The sequence below is a fragment of the Tetrao urogallus genome (genome assembly GCF_951394365.1).
Source record: "Tetrao urogallus genome assembly, chromosome: Z".
Lineage (NCBI taxonomy): Eukaryota > Metazoa > Chordata > Aves > Galliformes > Phasianidae > Tetrao > Tetrao urogallus.
The window spans coordinates 46,727,642-46,740,422 of NC_136816.1; positions in this window are offsets into that span (position 1 = coordinate 46,727,642).

Here is a 12,781-nt window from a genome sequence, read left to right on the forward strand (position 1 = left end):
AGAGAGATTGAGAGATTGCTCACATATTATTGCCATAGGCAAAACAGTTAGGGAAGCATGGGGAGATTAATATAATTTATTGCCTGTTACTAACTCCATAAAATAGCGAGAAAGTAAAAGCAAACTAAAAACAACTTCCCTCCCGTCTCCATCAATCCATGTGGGCTTCCCACAGGCTGCAGCTCTCCCAGCACAGCTCCATTACAGCTCCGTACCACCAGGCCCACCCTTCAGGCACTGCTACACGCAGGTCCCCACAGGCAGCAGCTCCCCCAGCCCTCCTGCTCCACTACAGGCCGTTCCCAACAAACTGCAGCCAACCATCTGAAAGTGCTCCATGGGCTGTGCCTCCTTCAGGCCTCATCCACTGCTGCACCATGGGCTCCTTCGTGGCTGCATGTGGAGATCTGTTTCACGTGGTGCCCATGGGCTGCAGGGAGACAGTCTCTCCCTTCTATAAATTGGAGCGAGACAGCCTGTTCCACCATGAGCCACTCTCAGAGGCACACCCAGCTGGTCATGGCTCAGCGTGGGTAGCACTGTGTCTCTTTGGAACAGCTGGAGCTGGCTCTGATCTGACATCAAGGAGAGTCCTTTGGGATTCAGTCCTGTGGTCCAGGAAGGCTGGTCACTCCTCAAGAAAAAAAGTCTTAAAGGTACAGAAGTCCTTATTTGCTTTGTTTGCATGTTAGCTTCAAAGTAAAGCTACCCAACTATTTCAAACCAAAGGTATTTTTGCTTTTACTCTTCTTTTTCTGTTCTTTATCCCCCCCCTGGGTAAGGGGAGTGAGCTATGAGCTGTGTGCTGTTTAAATGCTGCCTAGAGTCAAGTCACCAAAAGAATAGAAAGGTTTCAGAGAGCTGTAAAAAGGAGCACATTATCTGCTGGACCATAATTCGCATTACTATTCTGCCAGCGAGATCTGCAGTACTTTGTAGGAAGGTGTTGACTTTTGTCAAACTGCTCATTGAAATTATTTCTTTGTCACTGACCTGTCTCAATGCCACAGTTGACAGAGTTCAGAGATGACAATCAAGAAGAAGTAGATACTGTTTACTTTACAGCTAACATTAAACACCATTTTTCAATGAAGACACATCTGTCATGACCTTAACACTCGACAACACTGAGTAACCACCACATGTGGTTTCTTTATGAAAAACATGAACATCTTAGCTTCATTGTTCAAATGGCAGAATTCCAGTGCTTGTTTTTGGACAACTTGCAATGGATTCTAAGAAAAATTAGAATATATAACTGAGTGGCAAGACACTGAAATATATCTGACAAGAATTTGGAATGACTTGTTTGGTTGTCGTGGAAAGTATGACTAAATCAAACCTTAATATTTGGCTAGTTCTGGAGTGAGAATTTGATTGTCATAAAATAACATTTGTCATAAGTAGACAACTGTAGAAGATATAACCAGTCATGAAATCAATGTGTTTGTTGATGAAGTCATCTTTAGAGATATTACATAGTCTTAGTCCTGAAGAATTTAAAAGACGGATAGGTGTGAGGGAATTTTTTTCTTTTATGTAAATATACATACATTATGCCTCTATATTACACTAACATTTTCCAGTATGTATTCACCTAGTCCTAAAGAATGCAAACTGTACACAGCTTCATAGCTATCTGTTTTAAGGATTAAATCCCACTGTACCAAGAAGTCATCTAAATAACAGCACAGGATTTGTTTCTGTCTTTGCAGAGTAAATAGAGAAGGGACTTAAAATAAGTAAATTTGCATTTGCAGTTAACAAAAGTACAATACTTTTTTTTTTTCTTCTTAGCATATCACAAGCTCAAAAGCTCTCTATTTTCCTTACTGTTATGCAGAAAACTTATGCATCTGTAATTTGAGTAAACTATCATCTAATTAAACAATTTAGATTGAATATGCTAATGTAAAGGATCATAAAAAAGAATAATTACAAAGGGACTTCAAGAGGATAATTACAAATAGGGAAAGTAGAATCTGAATAAAATTCTTATGTTCTTTAATTACTGAAAACACATCTAAACCAAGGATTGACAATATCTTTATTTAAGCATTGTGCACAATGAATGTCTCTTCAGACCTTTGAAAAATATTAATTTGATCATGTATTTGTTAGATATCATCTAACAAATTTCAAAGCCTATGAGCTCTAGGCAAAAAAAAAAAAAAGAAACACCCTCAGAAAATACCAATAGTGCTTCTTCTCTAAAGATCTGATTGTATGGTGTCAACAGTGTTTCACAAAATCACAGAACTGTAGGGGTTGGAAGGGACCTCCAGAGATCATCGAGTCCAACCCCCTGCCAAAGCAGGTTCCCTACAGCAGGTCGCACAGGTAGGCATCCAGGCAGGTCTTGAACATCTCCAGAGAAGGAGACTCCACAGCCTCCCTGGGCAGCCTGTTCCAGTGCTCCGTCACCTCACTGTAAAGAAGTTCCTTCGCACATTTGTGTGGAACTTCCTATGCTGCAGTTTCCGGCCGTTTCCCCTTGTCCTGTCTCCACTCACCACTGAAAAGAGTCCAGCCTCGCCACTCTGCCCCCCACACCTCAGATATTTATAGACCTGGATTAGATCCCCTCTCAGTCTTCTTTTCTCAAGGCTAAATAGACCCAGTTCACTCAGCCTTTCTTCATAGGGGAGATGCTCCAGGCCCTTCACCATCTTTGTGGCCCACTGCTGGACTCTTTCCAAGAGATCCCTGTCTTTTTTGTACTGGGGAGACCGGAACTGGACGCAGTACTCCAGATGAGGCCTTACCAGGGCAGAGTAGATGAGGAAGAACAACTTCCTTAACCTGCTAGCCATGCTCCTTTTAATGCACTCCCAAATGCCATTGGCCTTTTTGGCCACAAGGGCACACTGCTGGCTCATGGCCAACCTGTCATCAACCAGGACACCCAGATTCCTCTTTTTCTCAACTGTAAGTAGCTCACACCTCAGCTGGCCTCATGCTCTTGAAGCTGTCAGAGAGTTCAGCTTCCTCAAAGAGTCTCAACATAGCAATACTGAAAAGATGCAAGGCTGCTTAGAAAGAAGAAACAAAATCAAAACCCCTTAATCTTGCAAACAGCTGCGTGCACAAATATACGGAGTATTCCTCTAATATCCCTTTATACAACAAGTGGCTTTGGTTAGCTCTCATCCTAAATGTGTGCTTTCCTAGACAAGACATGCAAAGATTCTAGCTTGTTTTTTCACTATACTTTAATGTCTAGAATTTAGGAGATTCCATAAGTTAGTTGCACGTTTTAAAAGGAAAGAGAAATAATATTTATTTTCAATTTTAGGTTGTCTCTATTCATGACTGCAAAGGAGGAGAAAGAAAAAAAAAAAAAAGACATTTCACCTTTCCTTTTTTTTTTTTTTCTTTCTATTCTAGATCATCCTGAAGTATGGCTAAACTAGAGGTACATTTCTGAGCAAATTCAGCCTAAAAGAAACACAATGATCCAATGATCTAAGAAAGAAAACCTGAAAAATATCTGTTCAGCACAGCATCAGAATATTCAACCAAACACAAACAGACAGCAACACATCCAGGTTAAGGCCTACAGAAGCTGAACAAAATTTAGTCATAGATTAGCTTAGACTGAAAAAATTATTTGAAAATTTAAAATTTGGAATTTCAATCACATTTTGTACCCCTGTGTGATTTCATGATAGTAAGAAATAAACTTCTTTTTTTTTTTTTTTTTTTCTCCTATAGAAACTAAAGAGAAATGAAAATGTCACTAGGGAAATTTTGAGTATCAGCAGAAGATCTACTTTATTTTAAGATAAATTATCATGATTGAGGACAGTTTTATTTTAAATTTCCTTTTACTGTTTCCTTAAATAGACGTCATGCTTCAACATGTATATTTCAGTATAAAATAAAATATGACAATCTGCAAAACTGCACATAACCTAACTACAGAAAAAGAAGGTAGAAAATCGCTTTCTCAATTATTTCTCAGTTGTCATAACTTGCAGGACCTGAGATAAAAGAGAATCCAGAACTATGACTAAAGAGACAATATGTAATCTTAATCTTCAGGAAATATACAATTTCATTCAGTAACCTTAAAGTCTCTAGTTACCTTATTTATTTCAGTTCGGTAGATGTAGGATGCAGCATCTTCCCCAACAGAGATTCTTTTCCCCATCAACAAATGTAGGATTACTGAAAATTGAGCCAATCTTTAAGGCAGTTGTGTTATGACACAATCCTGTGCGAGCTGGTGAACAAAAGCTCAGGATGACTCAGATGTGCCTTCATTTGATGGCACCATACTGTTTTCACCTGTCCAATTATCCAGCACTCAAGGGGAAGGCACTGCAGTTCTCTAATTGGTAGAATTTATGGTAACTTTTTCCCTTTGAGGAAAGTTCCCCTCTGAGGCATTAACTGAAGCAGTCTCTTTTAGAAGCAGCAGCAATACAACTCTATATAGCCGCGTCTTATCCTAATTTTGCAAGCCATAGATGCAATTTGTGTCCTTAATAGATTAGACAAACCTTTCTAGGAGTTTCAATAGCTTATTAGAAAAAATATTTTTACTAGACAGTAACTCTAGTTATCAACCTGTTCTCTATTCTGGGCACACAGCTTCCTCGTGAATCTGCCTTGCTGTAACTGATGCAACTGGACCTGAAAAGTTCTGTTTGCACTTTGTGAATAAAGATATTCTACTAAAGTTTTCACAGGAAACTTTATAGAAACTGTTTCTGAGATATCAGAAAAAAGGTGAAGTTCGTTCTTGCAAATTCAAGAAGCATTCAGTGCTGAGAGGCGGAAAGCCTAACAGGATTGTAAATTGCTGGAGTGCAATGTCTTCCACCAGGGTTAATCCTGACCATTTATATGTAGGCAAAGTATAAGATTAAAGTGCTCTTCAGGAGTTCGTGAGACAAGAGCCTCCTGACCATAGCTGGATGAAGAATCAAGAGTCAAAGGCACAGAAGTTCAGTCAACTGAGAATGTCAAGTTTGTTTGAAACACTGTCCAGCCAAATAAGTTCACTGACACTGAAATGTACAGTAATACTGATTTTACATATAATATAAAATGAATATCCTTGATTTTCAGTGCGTAATCGCAGAATGTCTTTTTTTGCTCAGGGAAATACCAATGTATATTGGACCATTTTTGTAGGCTGTGTTTGTCAAAAGCAAATATGATCAAAGATGTATTTTCATCTTTTTCAAGGTCAACAAATCACAGCCAAATTTTCTTTCTAGGAGTTATGCTTTAGTTATGGTTCAAAACATCTGGCTTGTACTGTATCTACCTGGATCCCAAATGAACCTTAACTTGTTACGAAACCAAATAATTTCACTTCCTGAGAAGGACTTCCACTTTGTTGATTCTGTCAACTGTAACCAAGCTGGTCTTTGGAGGAAAAGTCTTTCCAAGTCTGATGTCACTGACAGTGAGCATAAGGTAACATGTTCCCTATCTGTGTCTTTCTCTGCTATTTCATTCAACTGGTTTTTATTCATGTCTTCTGATTGGAATACAAGTAGGGTTCATTCAGTTTCTCTGAAGTTGCTGGCATTCAGCATCAGACACATGCATCTCAACTTTGTATAGTCTGCTCCTCAGAACCTGTCTGCTGGTCAGCAAAGGCCATTAACATCAATAGCAAGATATAAATCACGTAACCCATGAAAACAGCCTTCAAAGCTTTGTTACACTATAAGCAAAAAGTGCAGAGAAGGAGTTAAAGTCAGTAATGTGTGCTGTCTTAAGCTGGAGAACCTCCTGTTATCAAGGTCTCCTGTTATCTGATCGCTGGTGGGGGTGGCTCCTGACTGAGCAGGCGGTATAATAGAGCTGTACCTCCTGTTCCATTGCAGGAATCCACAGCCTGCTCCGACTCGGATCAGCTGTTGTTTAGCAATTTCTTCAGGCCACCTGCTGCCTGTACTAATTTTGTAGAAAACAAAGCACTCAGAGGAGTGGTGGGACGCAAATACTGTACTTCATTCAGAGCAGTGTAGGATCTGAAACTAATACAATTATTAGAATGTGTGCACGACTCTTTTCTAGGCATTAAGTGCAATAAATGCAGTTTACAAACCGTCAAGCTGAATTGACTACAAGCAATTAGTAAATATGATCTTCCAGGGAAGATTCCCTAAGAGTCCTTTCCTTCCAAATACCAAATATTCCTTCTGCTTAGTGGAAAATCTGAGTATCTCTCACCTCATGCTATTCTTCTACTTTCTTAGTAATGCGTGGATGGTTGATAATGACACTGGAGGAAATCTTGCTCCTAGATTAGCACTGCAGGAGTGCCTATCTGCAATGCAGATCCCTGCTGCTTTCAGTATATAATATCCACAAATGTCAGTAATCTTAGAAAAGGAAAAAAAAAACAACAACACCCTTTGCCAATCATGTGTCCTTTTTTTTTTTTTTATCTTAACCATCTAATCATGTGAATATAAGCAAACAAATTTTTCATCTCATGCAGTGAGTGGTAAGTACATTGCATAGAGCTACTGTAGTTCACTTGATGACTGGTAATTCATTAAACCATGATAACACCTACACTTCTAAACATTTGCCCATGCCCAGAGTCCAGAGACTCTCCTAGTTTTGCTCTTAGTTCTACAAGTTCTGCCATTTAATTTGAGGCATAGTACTTCATCTCCTTGGCTGTCTTTACCATTACCCGAGTTCCAAGGCTTTACTGACCATACCTCTTTCAACTGTAAATATACAATGGTAGAACTAGAGCTAAGACTGTAGGCAGTCTTTTAAAAACAGCACAGTGGCCTAAATTCATTTGGAGCTTTCATTATAAAAACTATGATTTATTTTTTCTCTTTCTCTAGGAAAAGGGACAGAAAGATTAAAGGAAAATGAAGCTGAAATAATCCTAGCAGTAAAATCAATGACTCCTGAACTCCAGCTTTATGTGCTGTCCCGTCAGTAATATGTCATTATTTATTTCAGTTCTAAAGCATGGAAATAAAAGCAATAAATTTGTGCTGACTTTGAACTCTTCTTCTTTTCCTAGCATTGTCTTCTCCATTCATGAAGTCAAGCCAGAAAGAGCACTGGGGTGTTTATATGCTTCCTAGCCGCCAGGAAGGTCACCCACAGTATCAGAACTGCATGGCAATACTGGGAGAAACATGCTTTCTGACTGCCTTTCTCCACGACGAAAAGCAACAATTAGTGCATTTCTGAGTGCTGCTGAGTTTCTCCTGCAGTTTCATAAAATATGGCCAGAAGGCACACCATGGCCCTTTTTTTTATATATAACAAAGTGTGCAGAATTAATTACTGTATGAGCTGGAGCATGTCTGTCACAACAACCAACTCTTGCCACAGTTAGGAAATTCACTGCCACCGTTAGTAAGCTGTCTCAATAGCTAATTGTGTTTGCTTAATACTTGTGTCCCAGAATGATAAAGTGGTAAATTTAAAAAGAAATACGAGAATGTTGCTTACTTGATTAGCATGCTTAGAGAATGCCAGTTTTGAGACCCAGAATGCCAGAAGCTATTTCTTTTAATTTGGGTAAGCTCTGTCTTAAGGAAAGCTGTTCAGATAGTGGAAATACCTTTCTGATGTGGGAAAGCACAATGCAGTAATGTTGTCCCAAACAACAGAGTCTGTTACTGGTCAATTTTACATGCAGAACCAAATTTACTTCAGGTTTGCACAACCTGGTGCCAAGTGGTAGTTCCAGAAAACTAGCAGACCTTGCTACATTCAGTTTCTGTTTTCATACTATCTCCCACAGGGTTATCCAACATTTCATACTACTATGCATGCTCTGTGAGTGAAGGTCTTCAAGGGCAGAGGGCTTCCCTGATTCACGAGGTGTGTTTTTTGTATTGTAAGAGCTAAGTGCATCCAAAGGATGCTTCTTTGAGAAATTTGCTGAGCTTTCATTAACAAATGTGGTTAATCAGTGATTATCTGTTTTTAAGGATGGTGCTTAATCTTTTGTTTCTGCTGAATTTTTTCTGCTGTTCATCCTACCTGTACATGCTCATTTGCAATTAGGCAACATAAGAAGACTTCTTTCTGATGGTATCAGTTATAATTTTGGAACAAACTGACAAACAAGTTAAATTTATCCTCCATTACTAAAAGCCATACTTAAAGAACCATTTCCAGTCTGTGAAGACTGTGATAGGCCACATGGGTGATACCATGTTTGTCAGCTGTCTGGTGAGATGCTTCAGGCCTCTATGGGTGTGAGTGCTGGGCTGGCCCTGTGGCCCTGGTTCCGATTGGCTTCATTGGCCCCAGGGTGCAGCCAAGATAGCAGCACACTGGGTAAGTTAGAGAATCACAGAACGGCCAAGGGGTTGGAAGGGGCCTTAAAGCTCACCCAGTTCCAACCTGCTGCCATGGGGAGGTTTTAAGTCTCCCACTGGATCAGGGCACCTATCCAACCTGGCCTTGAACCACTCCAAGGGAGGAGCATCCACTGCTTCTCTGGGCAACCTGTGCCAAAGCCTCACCTCCCACACAGAAGAATGGTCTGGAAAAGCTGAATAGACAGAAGGAGGGATGGGGGAGAAATAGTAGAGTGAACAGCAAGAGCAAAGAAAAGAGGAAGGAAGTGCTCCTTGGAAGAGCAGGTAATTCCTTGCAGCCTCTGAGCTTTGCCCACACTGGAATACATTTATTCTGAATGACTGAAGCCCATGCATCTAAATCCTTCCCAGTTACTGAAAGGATAAAGTTAGCTGTCTTTAACCATTTCTAAGCTGATTTTAGTTTTTCACTTTCAACTGTGCAGTTATCTTTGCAGATAGGAGTTGAACATCATCACTGACTATCCTTTTTCTGGTATTTCCTTAGCAGCGTTACTAGAGCATGGGATGCCAGCACTCTTCCAGGTGTAGCTTCAAGAGAATGATCCAAGGTTTGTCACAAACAGATATTTGAGCAGAAAAGCAACATGCAGCAGCCTAGCCAGAGGCCACTGAGGTGCACAGGGAAGTGGCTCAGCTCCTCCTAGCAGGATCCAAGGCAGTGGGACACTGGCTGGAAGCAGGTTAATTTACTGCGAGGCAGAGATGTGTCCTACTGAATACTAGGCCCCATTAACTTAATATGCTGTGAAGTTCACACCCTCTGCACTAAAATATAGGAAACACATTATCTGGCCAGTTAATTCACCTAAGGAGCTGCAAGAAGTAGAGACAGGTATTTTCAACACAAAATAAGTTTGGTGTGAATTAACCCTTGATCCCTGCTTACATACTTATTTACATGTACTGGGGAGCTCATTTTGAAATAGTTGGAAAAATATATTAAGAACCTCTTTTTCCCCCAGATACTGTGTTTTGAAATTCTGTTAAACATAATAATTAGATTGCAAACTAACATCAGCAGAACAATGTAGTGAAAAAGAATTTTTATGTTTTTTCCCAATATTTTTCACCTTTCTTCTTCTTTACAATCAGTTTCTGAGATAATTGTGCCTCCCTTCACTGAAAATGATGACTGTACTTACGTATTGCCCTGTAGAAAGTGAAACTGCATGCCTCAGTGAATTCTATCATCATTTCACCCCCTAATGAGAGAGATTGTTTGCAGGCAGATGAAATTAAATTGTAAGCTCTATTGACTTCAACAACAGGTGCCATTTGTGCAAACCCAAAGGGAACCACTGAATTGTCAAAAAGATTTAACTCTTCCCCAAACGTGTGCATCAGATAACATCTTCTAGGTACCTGTACCACACATAGTTCTTAGCACCCACAATATATAATCTCTTCTGTAACAACACAGTCAAAATGGCTGAAAAGAGCAGATTTAACTGCAAATGGAGCAACTACACTTTCTAATGGCTGGGTTGTAACAGATCTGCCTAAGCTAAAATGAGGAAGGAAGAGAGAATTTGAGCTGGAAAAAAAATGCTTCTAGAAAGCTGTAAGGATTCCAGAAACTTTTCAGATTCTATAAAAATTCTCAATGGTTAAAATAAACTGATATCCATACCTGGTAAATTTTAGTAGCGAGAATTTCATTTACAAATGCTTCACACTTCCCCCATGCCCCCAGGCTGTGAAAGGTTGCTAATTGCTTGATCTGCATTTGCAATTAAATCAACATTATCGCTGATAAGCTGTGCAAAAGAAATCCATGCAGAAGCAAGTCTTCACCGTTTGTTTTTTTTTTTTTTTTAAAGTATAGCACAGTTGTGATTTTACAGATTAAGTTTAAATTATCTCAACGACCGCTTTTGGTTTTTTCTTTGTTGCTTGCTTTTATTTTTGTGTGTGAAACACTGTCATGCTTAAATCCAAACATAAAGAATGCCCAAAACTCAGTAATGAACAAAGTAAGAGCTGGAACTCTTTGAGTTACTTCCTTAATGCTGTTTCTTTTTCTAACATAAGAATTCTCTTCTTGTCAGATAGAGAGTCAATCACTGCTATCTAGCAAGAGAATCCTCTCTGTTTCTGGATATAATTTGATGTTTCAATGATGTGAAGAACAATTAAATACTTAAGCATTACATAACTTCAAAAGTCTCTTTTGAGATGAAAAATATGCAAATGATAATGTCTAATATGGTTATGGTAAAATTCTTTAATTTTGACTTGAAAGCAAAGAGATTTCAAGACAGCATGATATATTTGATCCAATGAAATAATCAAACCAACTTTGTATCATTTTGGTGGCAATTTATCTTCCCTGCCTGAAGCAGAAAGATATTCCTGCTGCAATAATGGATTTATGTAGTTTCTCCCATATCTGTTTCTTTCAGTTTAAGTATTCAAAAATGTGAAGTCCTTTAGTGGGTAATAGCTCTGGGCATGTAACAGATAGGCGACTTCCAGGAGATGAAGGTTAGAACATTCCCTTCTTGAATATGGTTACAGAGCTACAAGTCAGCACAACCACTTTGCTAACAGGGCATCACACACTTGCCCCTATTATATGGATGGAGAAAGGGAAAGTAAGGCCCAGGGAACTAATGGCCTGCAATCGCACCAGCTACACAACTGGTGACTTCCTAACAAAGGTTTAAAAAGCCGGTCAGCTGGATTTCTGCATCACAGTCCCAGTGCTGGGTTTGCAGCAGGAGCAGTAGCAGCAGTAACCTGTACATGCACGCTGCAGCTCTGTGTGAGCACAGAACACAGGGCTGAGCCCTGCGCATCGTCCCCACCACCTCCAGTCAGAGAAAGTTCTGCAAGCACCTGGAGAGATAAATGCCTGTTTCATTCCGCTAAGAAGTAAAATGTGCTAATAACATCTTTGATATTTAATAACGTTGCTTCCATTTTGAACACATCATTGAACAGATATTGAATCCATTCACTCTGGTAATAGACTCAGAGATGTGGCGCTTCCTGTTTTAATAAATAAATAAATGAATGAATAAATGAATAAATGCAAACACCTTTGTGTGTTGGCTGGGAAGTAGGAACCATCATAACTCTCAGTATTATATCTGCTAGCATTTCCTGAATTTCTTTTATGTTGGTTGCTTTGAATGTAATGCTTCCTATTTATTTCAGTGGAAACAACAGCAGACAGAAAGAGCACAATCTGATAAAGGAAATTCTCAGCTACTAACACAGTTTTTGTTAGCCTAGTCACCACCATTATCTATGCATTTTTACACAACTATGTATGAATGAAGGTGACCCACTGTTGCTGTCACCACTGCCAAATCACACCATCACAGCCTCACTGTGATCATATCCAGTCTTTGGTTCCTATAAACATTCAGCAAGCCACAATGGATGTCAACAAGTGCCATTTTTTCTGCATGGAGGAATTCAATTACACCTTTGCTTCATCCACACTTTCATCAGACACGATTTTGTCAGCCTGCCCCTCTGCTGCCAACTGTTGTGCAGCAACAGCATGTAGCAGGAAGGTTCAGCTCTCTACTGCCATGCTGACATCCCCCCTCTGCTGACATGAGGCACCATAATAAATGAGAGGCATTATTTTTGGAGCAGTCCTCATATATGTGTCTCCTTGTCTCTCTGAAAAACCAACTGTCTGCAGCCTTTTCAATTTTGAGATCAATTTGTGTATCACTCTTTGTCAGACTGGCTATTTAAAAATTAATGCTAAACCCTAAACATACCGCTTATGATTTCTAATTTGAGCAGAGTAGTCTTAGTTTATGTATTCTTTTTCAGAAAATTGTAGCACTTTTTTTCTTATCACACTAATTGTATTTTGCAATTATGTTTCTCCAGCTTGTAGCAAAAAGGAGAGACTGAAATTAAATCTAATTCCTTGTAAAAGCAGCATGAATTTCTTCAGGTTTTGCCATGGCTTTTTATAACGTGCAGAGCACTACTGTGACCACTACAACATTGATTTCCAAAAATTTAATTCCTTGTGCTGCTATGCAGAGCAGCTCAATTGCAGCATTTGAGAAAAACTGGTCACAACACATTCAAAGCTGATCATTACTAGGCTAAACATGCTGAAGATGTATACCAAAATTCAACTCTGCATACTTAGGTGAATTGTTTAGTTGTGCATCTCAACATCTGAAAGAGCATATTTATTCCACACCTGACATAAAAATCTTCCTGTTGTAAGTTGTAGTCTCGTTTGCAAAAAGATGTGTAGCTAAAAATGACTATCCAAACATGAAAATAATTATAGATACCTGAACCACACTCTGACTTGCAAAACTTGCAAAAAATCTACAATGTTATTGGAAACTTCGGACCCTCTTCATATAGAAATGGCAAAAACAATTGAAAAGAGATCAATCCCATATACTTTTGACTCATATCCAGAGTTACCATCTCCAAAACCATAGAGAATCACATCT